The 12,623-nt window shown below is 50.4% G+C and overlaps 1 pseudogene; it reads right to left on the reverse strand.

Moving 5' to 3' along the window:
- Nucleotides 1–2,521: 2,521 nt before the first annotated feature.
- Nucleotides 2,522–12,623, reverse strand: part of LOC136115870 (dynein axonemal heavy chain 9-like) — a 77,643-nt pseudogene continuing 67,541 nt past the window's right edge.

Below are 12,623 nucleotides of genomic sequence, written 5' to 3' on the forward strand. Positions count from 1 at the left end.
TGGGGTCCTGGGATGTCACAATGGGCCCTGGGGATCAAGGATGGTGCCCAGGATGTCACAATGGGCTCTGGGGACAATGGGGGGTCCTGGAATGTCACAATGGGCCCTAGGGACAAAGGTTGGTCCCCAGGTTGTCACAATGGGTCCTGGGGACAACTGGGGGTCCCCAGGATGTCACAATGGGCCCTGGGGACAAGGGGGATACCCACGGTGTCAAAATGGGCCCTGGGGACAAAGGGAGGTCCCCAGGATGTCACAATGGGCCCTGGGGACAATGGGGCGTCCTGATATGTTACAATGAGCCCTGGGCACAACTGGGGGGTCCTTAGATGGGGGGTCCTTATGTGGGGGGTGATGGTTAAAGTGTAAGTATGGAGAAGCTTGGCAGATTGATTATATTACACTTCCACAAACACGCCAAGGTAAGCATTATGTACTTACAATGGTGGAAGCAACCACGGGATGGTTGGAAACATCTGCCGTACCTCCTGCTACAGCCCGAAATACCATCTTGGGCCTTGAGAAGCAAGTCCTTTGGTGGCCGGGTACGCCAGAAAGAATTGAATCAGACTATGGTACTCATTTCAAAAACAGTATTATAGACAATTGGGCCAAAGAACATGGTATTGAGTGGGTGTATCATATTCCATATCATGCACCAGCCTCTGGGAAAACTGAAAGGTACAATGGTTTGTTAAAAACTACACTAAAGGCACTGGGTGGTGGAGCCTTTAAAAACTGGGATTCACATTTAGCAAAAGCCACTTGGTTGGTCAACACCAGGGGATCAACCAATGGAGCCGGGCCTGCCCAATCAGAAATTCTATGGACTGTAGAAGGAGATAAAGTCCCTGTAGTACACATGGAAAATATGTTAGGAAAGGCAGTCTGGGTTCCTCCTGCCTCAGGCACAGGCAAACCTATTCGTGGGATTGTTTTTGCCCAGGGACCTGGCAGCACCTGGTGGGTGATGCTTAAGGATGGAGAAGTTCGGTGTGCACCTCAAGGGGATTTGATTTTAGGTGAAAATGTGCAATGCTGAACTGTACGATGTGAATTGCCGCACTAACAATGTTTAATAAGTGTCTTTCAGATCAAGACAATGGTGATGAAACCAGCGCTGGCTTCTTCGAGTGGCGCCCGACACCTTCTTGGAAGTTGGTGTCCTTAACCCACCAACAGGGGTCATGAGATGCACTTGGACCATTTTCCCTGCCCTGGGAGACTGTGGTGACAAAATGAACTTAATGAACTTTTCAAAGGATGGTCCACTGATTAATTACTCCTGTGTATATATGTACATATGTATATATATATATATATATATATGTATATATATATATATATATATATATAGTAGTAGTGATTAATTAGATTGTATTGATAGATTGTATTGATAAGGTTTAAGTATTCAGTGAATGTCATATGATAAGGGGTGGAATGTCCTGGTTTTGTTAAAAACAAGTTTCTCTTTTAGTGAATTTGCCTGTCAGCCAAAGCCTTCATATCAGCTGCATTTTCCTGGAGAACCCGACACATGTTTTGGTTAAACCCAGCAAGGGAATGCAAACTTATTGACAAGCACGGATGGACATCTCGCGAGAGGGGCAACGAGAAACTGATGACCGAGAGACTGACCAACGGTGAATAACATTCCGTTCACGTGAATACTTCATATAAAAGTGGGAGATCACGAGGATCTCGTCCCTTTTGTCTCTTTTCCCTTTTTTTTTTTCTCCTCATGGCCGACATCAGGAGAGGACCTTGCTGGTCGTCCCTGCGAACGGAGGCCAGTGAGAGACTGAATCCAGCTCCGGTTGGCTGCAGAGTCTAATCCAGGACTTTGGGTGCTGGCTCTGCAGTTGCTGAGACTTACAAGATTGGTTTTGTATATTTTGTATTATTTTCTCTATTCTTATTAGTAGCATTAGTAAAACATCTTTAACTTTTCCAGCTTTCTCCCCTCTGTCCTTCTTTCCCTCCCGATCGCCTGCCCTGAGTGGGAAGGGGAGAGAGGGAGGGGCAAAAGGGGGAAGTGGGGGGGAGAGGAGGTTGACAACACATCTGCCAGGGTTTGATTGTCACCCCGCAATCCTAACCCTCGACACTCTGTCTACAACTACCTAATAGGGAGTTATAGAGAAGACTGAGCCAATTTTTTTTGGAGGTGTATAGCAAAAGGACAAGAGGTAACAAACTGCAGGAAGGGAAATTCCAACTGAAATAAAAATATATCAGCTTCACCGTGGAGTGGGTTTAGTGGTGTGACAAGGGTCGGAGAGGTTATGGGAACTCCAGTCATGGAAACATTCAAAACTTGGCTGATCAGCCTGACCTGACTTTGAAGCCAGCACTGCACAAGAAGGGTTTGGACAAGAGAGTGTGAGCTAAATTATGAGTTTATGAAGATTGAATGAAAGTAACACATGGAAATGCATTCCCGGAGTCCAGAGCTTCTTTCACACTCAATTTCAGGAAGAAAATTGTGTTCCCGTAGGGACAAACAGGATATCAGGAGATCTCAAAAACTCAAGAATATTTAATGTGAAGGAATAATCAAGAATGAATCCAAAAGGTAAGGAAGGATTTCAAGAAAAATTGGACCACTATTTCAATAAACATTATGAAGCCCAGGAGCCAGACTCCCCCACTCCTGAAGCCACGTGATAAACCAAACAACACCTGAGCTCAGTCGCTGCTCCTGCCCCAGCATCCAGACCTGGCAGGACATTTCCTAATATCCCACAACCTGAGCACCTTTCAAGCAGCTTACAGTTAAAATTAAAGCTTCCCATGGAAATGCTGCTTTTCTCTCTCTGCCTTTCAAAGCACAGATTAACTAGAAGTCAGGAGTTAACACGACCCACATCTAACATCAAAAGCTGCTGATGTTTAGCTGAGCATAAGTGACAGGTCTGATTCTTTCTTGGCACAAAAGAGTTATTAACTTTTTCAAGGCCCTGTTTTTGCATTTCCCACTACGTCATTACTTCAGTTCTTGTGTGATGGACCAGACCACAAGGCACCAAACTTTCAGTACGTACTTAGGAGAACAGGTGTTAAGAAGGACAGCAACAAGTTACAAACCGGGGTTCTACAAGAGTTTATGGTGTTCCAAACCTCTCGATTCGGCTGCTGAGAACCTTCTCAAATTTTACTAATCAGCCTTAAACTCTGAAAGGCTCTTTGAGCAGTAATATCTACTGCTTCAAAGTATGAGATTTCAGGGGAAAAAAAAGTCTCTCCGTTGTTGGAAGAAAATATTTCTAAATCTGAACAACTTCCCCTTGGTACAGAACTGGCTCTGGTGGAAATTCAGTTTTAGCAATTAAGTCAAAGCTGGGTTTGATTCAATTATCACCTTTTTAAATGCCACCCTTCATGCACATACTGAGCATCTGACCATCAAGAAGCTCAGAGGACATGCCAGTACAGGCCAACAAGCTAAGCTGGATCTAACTTCAGGGCCAGTAACCCACTAACTATCCACCACCTGCTTCAGTACAATAAAATAATTTGCCTGTGTGGTGGAACAGTGCCATTAATCCCCACATTTACACGTGTGGAACTGAGGCTCCCAAAGATGAGCGCAGCTCCATCGCACTCACCATCAGTCATTTAAGTGCTGAAGTCGGAAGCCCAAAGCTCCCTTCAGCTGGTCCCTTCTACAGCCAGAGGGCGTTTCAACCCACCCCAAACCTGCACATCCATCTGGAACTACTCATCCCTCCCCGCTGACCACAAGAGGCTGGAAAGTAACTAAGCTTCTCCAAGCCATGGGCAATGGTTCTGGAATCCATCCAAAACTAACAAGGAATTAAGGAATGGCCTAAGGTCACCCACTTTACTCAGGGCACACATGTGCTGTGTCATTTTTAGGTAGGAGACTGCATTCTGCCCACCAGAGCTAGAGGAACACAGCTCCGCAGCCTCTTGTAGCATCGGGACAAGCTTCAAGTCCCACAGGACAGCAACTGCACTTACTTGGAAGATATTGGAGAAGTCTCTCAAGTTGAAAATGTAGTGGAACTTGATGGCTGTTGGAAGGAATGTAGCGGCTACTTTCTGGTGCAGTCCCAGGGCAAGGGCAATCAGCTGCTGAGCTGATTTTTGCACAGCCCCCGAGAAATTTCCACTTGTCAGGTGCTGCGTTAAAATGGTGCTAGAGATCCTGGACAAGGCATCCTGCCCAGGGATGGACAGCGCGAAGACACAGAAGTGACGCTGAGGGAGAGAAAGGAAGGCATGGAAAGGTCAGAGAGGTAGAAAAACACCTTTCAAGCAAAATGCCCTTGGGGATTTGCTGTGATAATCTCATCTAGGCTCCCTTTCCCATGAAATGCTGGACCAGATGATCTTTTGAGGTCCCTTCCAACCTGGGTTGTTCTATGATTCTCTGATTTGCAGTCCACCTGAACAAGGTTATTTCCCTCTCCCAGTTTGCCAGCAGAGCTCAGGTGGGAAGTGACATCACTCTGCTCACTAAACCAGGGATTTTCAACTGCATCTCACCAATGCTACACTGGAAGTGCAGTCCATTGAAGAGCCAAAGGGCTCTGAAGGTCCCACCGACCTCTGACAAAGCCCAGTCACTGTCTCTATTAAGAGCAGCCCCTGGAAGGTGCCATCTCCCAGAGGACCTCTTTACTAATTTGGAACTTGCAAAGTTGCCCATGGGACACTTCATTTTAACTCCACACCTTGCTGAAGAGGAGCCAGGGTCCAAGCTGACTCTGGTCATTAGGTTTCTCCATGATGAAATGAATTTTGCTCACTGCTACCCAGTCCCTCCATCGGTTGGCAGCTCCCAAAAATCAAAGTCTAATGTTTAAGATCTCTTCCCAAATCTTCTGTTATCAGCAGCGCTTGAACTGCTTTTTGTTTGGCTTGGGGTTTTTTTGTTCGGTTAGGTTTTTGGGGGGATTTGGTTGGTTGGTTGGTTTTGGTGTTCTTTGTTTTGTTGGTTTTGTTTGGTTGCTTGGTTTGGGGTTTGTTGGGGTTTTTGTTGTTGTTGTGTTTTGGTGTGGCTTGGGTTTTTTTTTAGTTTTGTCTGTTTTCTTCGTTTGGGTTTCTCCCCCACACCTCTTTTTTATGACAGCTGCAGCAGACAATTCTGGAAAGCAGGCGGCGTTAATGCACCATGCTTCAGAGCTAAATACGAGCTAAATGAAGGCAAAATCTGCCTGTATGGACCAGAAGGTTGTCCTGAAAGTAGGTGTTAAGCTGGCTGGCAACTTTTGACTTCCTCCTCTGACGGAGCTGCAGAATGCGAGGAAAAACAAACAAGGGAATAAGGGACCCAGTTCGGTGCTTCACTATTAGGAATCACAGTCACTCGACAGATTCGTGCCATTTGTACTGATAAAACAACAGCAGGATCTGCCAGTGGTTGTCCTCTAACCTCACGTTTAAATGATCCACCCCAAAATAAACCCAGCGATGCACCTGCCGTTGTGCAGGGCTTTACCTGCAGCCGAGGGTTGATGGTGAAGCTCCCCGCCGTCGGGTTCACGCACGACACATACTGCACGTTCGTGATCTCCTTCAGCGACAGCTTGGTCCGGTCGTACCTTCGGGCAAAACACAAGCAGCAGCACAGTGACCACGGCCACTGCCTCTCTCAGTACGTGTCCCTGGGCTGCCAGAGGCCGCTTGTCTTCAGGGGGTCAAATTCTGCGTCTTGCCAAGATGAGGCCCAGGCCCAGGTTGCCGGCCTATCTGTACACGGCCTGGCACACGCGAGTCCTGCTCCTGGTGGAAATCCTTCAGCTTCAACAACCTGTAGCTAATATTTCTATCAGTAATAAGCACTGAGCAAAGCCCCTGGGCCATACTCTTCACTTGCATGGAAATGGCAGAAAACAGCAGGAGTGTCTCTGGTTTGATCCCAACCCGGGACAGGGTGTGAGAGACTACAAGGGTGACTCTCAAACACTGTGGCAAACCCAGCCCTGCAACACCCAGTCATGGGAGACGGGCCATCGTGAGCAGGTGAATGGTGATTTACATGTCAAGGCCGAGGTGACAGCCACAGACAAAGGCTGGGTGACACAGGCAGTGCTGTGTTGAAGGACACGCAGCCTGTGCGCTGACAGGCCCGACACGGTGTCAAGGCCCAGGCTGAGAGACCCTTCGGGCCTCCCCCATCTTCCACAATCACCCCCAGTGACGCCTGCACAAAAGCCCAGGTGATCCCGAGGGCTATAAACCCTATAAAACCTGTGCCAGCACGGGCAGGGTGCCACCCTGGGGACCCTTCCACCCACCGGGCTGACCACGGGAACCGAACCACACACCACAGGGTGCTGAACCCTGACTACAGACCCAAGCATTCCTGCATAGGAATGGGACCTGAGACTACAAACCCCTCAAACACACCACGGAGCCCTAAGGGTGGTGAGACCTTTCCTTTCCCTTTCCTTTTCCTTCCCTTCCCATTTCCTTCCCCCTTCCTTTCCCCTTCTTTTCTTCCTCTCTCTTTCCTTCCTATATTCCTATTTCTTTGCCTTCCTTTTTGTGAGTAATACAGTAACATAAGGTTTAGAGCCCCACTTGTGCCACAAAACTCTTTCATGTGAATCTTTTCGCTGCTAAACTGTTTATCGATTGAGCTTAAGTAACATAAATCCTTCTGCCACTGAGTCATTTGCCAATTGGACCAAGCTACAAAAAATAAAGGTCTTTTGTTTGTGGACCTTCAGGATTGTATGTACTTTTTTCCAACCCAGGGGACTGACAAATCTCAGTCACACTTCCCCCAACCATAGCGCCAGGTGGGACATGACAAGGGTCAGCAGGCTGCTGCTGCCGGGGGAGGACAGGGAGTCCTGGGCTCCCTGGTTTAAGAAGGACAAGGAATTACTGGAGAGAGTCCAGCGGTGGCTACAAAGATGCTAAGGGATCTGGAGCACCTTTCTTGTGACAAGAAACTGAGAGAGCTGGGGCTGTTGAGCTGGAGAAGAGAAGCTGAGAGGGATCTGATCAATGGGATCAGTATCTCAGGGTGGGTGTCAGAGGATGGACCAGACTCTGTTCAGTGGTGCCCAACGCCAGGGCGAGGGGCAACGGGCACAGACTGAAACACAGGAGGCTCCATCTGAACATGAGCAGAAACTTGTTTGCTGGGAGGTGCCAGAGCCTGGCCCAGGCTGCCCAGAGCGGGTGTGGAGGAATTGAAAACCATTCCAGTGGTTAAAATTCAGACAGTCAAGAAAACACACCTTCAATGAAAATAAAGAAATAATGGGAAGGGTTATTAGAATGGAGTCGTGAGACAGGTAAACTGAGCCTGGGCAGCTAGGAAGTGTCAGGTAGTCTGTAAACCCTGCCGTACCCAACCAACGGGGAACTGGGGAGGGAATTTGCAGTTGGGATTAGGGGTGGATATAAGCAGTGGCTTTTTGCCCTGTTTTGTGTGCCTACCTTTAGGTGGAACACCCGACCTTGCAAAATCGTTAATAAAATATGCTTTGCTGAGAGATCCTACCTGAGCCTATTATACTGGTGAGATGATAACTTCCTGCATGCAATACAGTGCCCAGTGGGCACTGCTGAGCACATGGGCAGAAGGCCTCGATGTGTCTGGGAGGGGACCCATGGCATGCTGCATCCGCCCGCACCTCGCTGCATCCCCTGTACGTTGCTGCATCCGCCCGCACCTCGCTGCATCCCCTGTACGTTGCTGCATCCGCCCGCACCTCGCTGCATCCCCTGTACGTTGCTGCATCCGCCCGCACCTCCCTGCATCCCCTGTACGTTGCTGCATCCGCCCGCACCTCGCTGCATCCCCTGTACGTTGCTGCATCCCCCCGCACCTCGCTGCATCCCCTGTACGTTGCTGCATCCCCCCGCACCTCGCTGCATCCCCTGTACGTTGCTGCATCCCCCCGCACCTCGCTGCATCCCCTGTACGTTGCTGCATCCCCCCGCACCTCGCTGCATCCCCTGTACGTTGCTGCATCCCCCCGCACCTCGCTGCATCCCCTGTACGTTGCTGCATCCGCCCGCACCTCGCTGCATCCCCTGTACGTTGCTGCATCCCCCCGCACCTCGCTGCATCCCCTGTACGTTGCTGCATCCGCCCGCACCTCGCTGCATCCCCTGTACGTTGCTGCATCCCCCCGCACCTCGCTGCATCCCCTGTACGTTGCTGCATCCGCCCGCACCTCGCTGCATCCCCTGTACGTTGCTGCATCCGCCCGCACCTCGCTGCATCCCCTGTACGTTGCTGCATCCCACCGCACCTCGCTGCATCCCCTGTACGTTGCTGCATCCGCCCGCACCTCGCTGCATCCCCTGTACGTTGCTGCATCCCACCGCACCTCGCTGCATCCCCTGTACGTTGCTGCATCCCCCCGCACCTCGCTGCATCCCCTGTACGTTGCTGCATCCGCCCGCACCTCGCTGCATCCCCTGTACGTTGCTGCATCCGCCCGCACCTCGCTGCATCCCCTGTACGTTGCTGCATCCCCCCGCACCTCGCTGCATCCCCTGTACGTTGCTGCATCCCCCCGCACCTCGCTGCATCCCCTGTACGTTGCTGCATCCCCCCGCACCTCGCTGCATCCCCTGTACGTTGCTGCATCCCCCCGCACCTCGCTGCATCCCCTGTACGTTGCTGCATCCCCCCGCACCTCGCTGCATCCCCTGTACGTTGCTGCATCCGCCCGCACCTCGCTGCATCCCCTGTACGTTGCTGCATCCCCCCGCACCTCGCTGCATCCCCTGTACGATGCTGCATCCCCCCGCACCTCGCTGCATCCCCTGTACGTTGCTGCATCCCCCCGCACCTCGCTGCATCCCCTGTACGTTGCTGCATCCCCCCGCACCTCGCTGCATCCCCTGTACGTTGCTGCATCCGCCCGCACCTCGCTGCATCCCCTGTACGTTGCTGCATCCCACCGCACCTCGCTGCATCCCCTGTACGTTGCTGCATCCCACCGCACCTCGCTGCATCCCCCATGCCTCACTCCATCCCCCACACCTCGTTGCATCCCTCTGCGCCTCACTGCATCCCCCTACTCCTCGCTGCAGCCCCTTGTGCCTCCAACGCTCCCTCGCAGCTCCCTCACCCTCTATCTGCCTGACTTCCCTGACACCCACAGCCCAAGATTTCTGCCTCCGCTCCACTGTCTCTGTTCCTCGGAAGCTTTTGGCAGAGCTCAGGCATGCACACAGCTGAGGAGAGTGGAAATTGCAATGCGTCCCTGCCCTGTATTCCCTGTGGAGAGATGCAAATATTCATGTCCCACACAGAGCTGCTGGCTAAAGTGTAAAACACACCAATCTCCTTCCAAAACAGTCACTGCTTTTCCTTCAAATCACCTCTGCCTAGATAATGGTTGTTTGCTGCTGCCTGACAGAAGACAATGTTAGGTGCTCACAGCAGGGGGGTTCACCCCAGCTGAGGCCAAATCCACAGCCGCCTCTGCTCTCAGCGTCGCGGGGCAGCAAGGCCGAGCATCGCGCTCCCCTCGCAGGCTTTGCACTGGGACCACAGTCACAAGCCACAGCAAGAGCAGAGCAAAGCTCCTCTCAACCCAGCTATGAGTAAGCAATCAAGCGGTATTAAAGAAGCGATGGACAACGTCCTCGGACACACGGTGTGAACTGTGGGGTTGTCCTGTGCAGGGACAGGAGCTGGACTCGATGATCCTTGCGGGTCCCTTCCAGCTCAGGACGTTTTGTGATTCTAAGTGAATTTGTTTGCTGGGGACAGGGGAAGCCCTGAGGGTGCTCAACTCTCAGTTCACCCAGAGCCTCCCAACCAGCTCTAGCCCAGCAGTATGCAATGGGAAGAGGGACCCACGCTTTGAGATTCTCTCAAACCCACTCCCCAGCACTGGAGCTGAACAAAAAGGTCTCCGACAACCAAGCCCAAGCAGGCTCCTACCAGTGGCCGTAGTCCAGGTGCTGCCGGATCAGCGTATGGGGCTGCACTGTCCCGTAAGCGTCCACCTCGGGCATGTTGAGATCATCAATGAAGTACACGAGCTTCTTGGTACCTGGAGGGCCATAATTCCTACCAGCCTTTTTCTCCAGAGGTTTCTCAAGCATACCTGTAGGGAGGCAGAGGTGCAAAGCTCATCTACTGGGAGAGCAACTGCTGCAAAATAAAAATGATTTCTCAGCCCAGCTCAATGCTGTGCTGTGTGTAGCTACAGCGGCCCCTCAAGGAGCTGAGATGTCCCCCAGCTGCAGCTGTATGAGGAGCAGCTGAGGGGCCTGGGGGTTCAGCTGGAGAACAGGAGCTGAGGGGAGACCTTCTGATCTCTGAACTGCCTGAAAGGAGCTTGGAGCCAGGGGGGTCGGGCTCTGCTCCCCAGGAACAAGCGCCAGGAGCAGAGGAAATGGTCTCAAGTTGCACCAGGGGAGGCTGAGGCTGGATCTGGGGAACAATTTCTTCCCCAAAGGGCTGTGGGGCATTGGAACAGGCTGCCCAGGGCAGTGCTGGAGTCACCAGCCCTGGAGGGTTGGACAGACGTGGAGATGAGGTTCTCAGGGACTAGAGTGCTAGAGCTGGGTTACGGTTGGACTCGATGATCCTGAAGGTCTCTTCCAACCAAACTGATTCTATGATTCTACAGTGCAGCTGGGAGCCCTGCAGGGACCCTTGGTCAGCACTTTGGTTTGACTTAAATCAGAAAGCTCTCAACTCTTCCTTCCAAACAAAAATACAACAAACTTCGTCTGCTACAAAACATGTCTACCTCAGAGCAAACAAGAGCTTTTCATGCAAGATAAAGCCTTTTGAATCTCTTCTGCATAATTTTTTAAACGAAATCTTGCTTGCAGAGGTGGCTGTGCCAGAGCAGTGAGCATCCCCTGCTGCCTGCCCCGGCGATGCGGCAACTGCAGCGTGGCCAGGGCAGCAGGCACTGGGCGCTGCGATGGAGAAAGGGAGATGGATGCTGCGGGCACAGAAGCCCACGAGCAAAGCTGCTGGTTTTGTGAATATATGCATCTTTTACCCTGTTAGACAAAAATAGGCGATCTCAGGGCCAAATTCCTGGACATCTTCAGAACAACCAACATGACACTTTTATTTAAATGCATCAAATAATCATAAGTTCCCTGATCTTCTCACCAGCGTTACCCAACCCTCCAGATAATGTGACAAGACTTCATTCCAACACGAGCTGTCAAATTACCACCTAGTTTCAAGTAGGGTCACGCACACGCAAAGGAAAGCACGGAGAGAACAGTTTCGCATTTCAAAGCCTTGGAAGACTTTAATTTGTTTTAGCAGAAGGCTGGGGTCATATGTTGCTCTAGCTCATAAAACGTGGGGAATATTTATAATCCTGGGCTGATATTTAATAAAAATCACCCCACGTCGCTGCACATCATGTTCTATAGGTTATTGATTCCTCTGATTGCAGCCCAGGCAACCTTTACTGTCTCAGTAAGTGGAAAAGCAAACGGAAGCAACGCTCCTCTGCCCAGACCCCGGGTGGGTTTTCTGCCCTGTGCTTACTCGAAGAATTTGTTTCATTAGCAGTTTTGGGTTGGCAACAGACCTATAAGGTGCTATAAAGCAGCACACGGTAAGTAGCAACTCTTTGTAATTAGGGAAGACTGGCAAATGTAAACGGGACTGGGAGTCTTTTTAAGCCATTTATTATCACGTGCAAAAGTTGTTAAGGAAGATTTCTATTCCGTTGGTTTGTTTCAGATCACAGACCTTTCAAAACGCTGGGTTTTTCCTGCTTGGGTGCACTGCAGACAGCTTGCCTTGCTCACCACTCAAAACGCAGCTGATTTCTTGTCACAGACAGTTGCTGCACAAAGGAATGGATTGTGCTACGAAAAATGATGAATCTTTCCTCAGCGGAGCTTCTCTCCCCGTTCAATAAAACCACAATATTTGAAATTTCTGGTAGCAAGTTAAATTAAGTGTTTCAAACAAGCATTTAATTTAAATTTAATTAGTCCCTAATTAACATATAAAATCAGCCCTTTTTGAGGTTAAACAAGTACGCAAGAGATTCATCACACTGAAATGCAATTACTGGGGATCAAGTGACATGTTCGTGGAAGTGGTATTTTAATTCAAAGCCGTATCTCACAATAATAATAAGGGGCGGTGTGTCTGTGTGAGATCCTGACACATACTCAAACCAGCACCTCAAAGAAACAGTCTGGACACCTCGTACCTTCTGGTTGGGGAGCAAGGGAGAGGGAAAAAAGGAACCCAAACAAAAAAAACCACAAGATTTATTGCAATTTCTCTGAATGACAGAAGTCAGGGCTACATCTGATGGAGGGGCAGAGGCCCAAGAGGGCACGAAGCAGAGCGAGGCCCAGGGCAAATGCCACAGAATGTGGTATTTAGTCACAATAAACTACAGAAAATCCCCAAACTGGCCCCAGGTTCAGGCAGAGAGAGTGTTGGGCTCCTTTTAACCCCTGTGCACATGGCGCTTCTGGAAGCCACAGGATGCAGGGATGGGTTGAACAACAACTCTGCTTCCCCTAAGGGCTGCATCTTATACATCTCTGCAGCAACAGGCACCTTGTCTAAGGAACTACTGGAACTCAGGTTAGGATCTTTTTTAAGTAAGAAAAAATCCAAAATTACTTTGTGCCCATGTTTTACAAATTTAAAGATGTGCCTGCTGGGG

The sequence above is a fragment of the Patagioenas fasciata genome, chromosome 20 (assembly GCF_037038585.1).
Source record: "Patagioenas fasciata isolate bPatFas1 chromosome 20, bPatFas1.hap1, whole genome shotgun sequence".
Taxonomy (NCBI): domain Eukaryota; kingdom Metazoa; phylum Chordata; class Aves; order Columbiformes; family Columbidae; genus Patagioenas; species Patagioenas fasciata.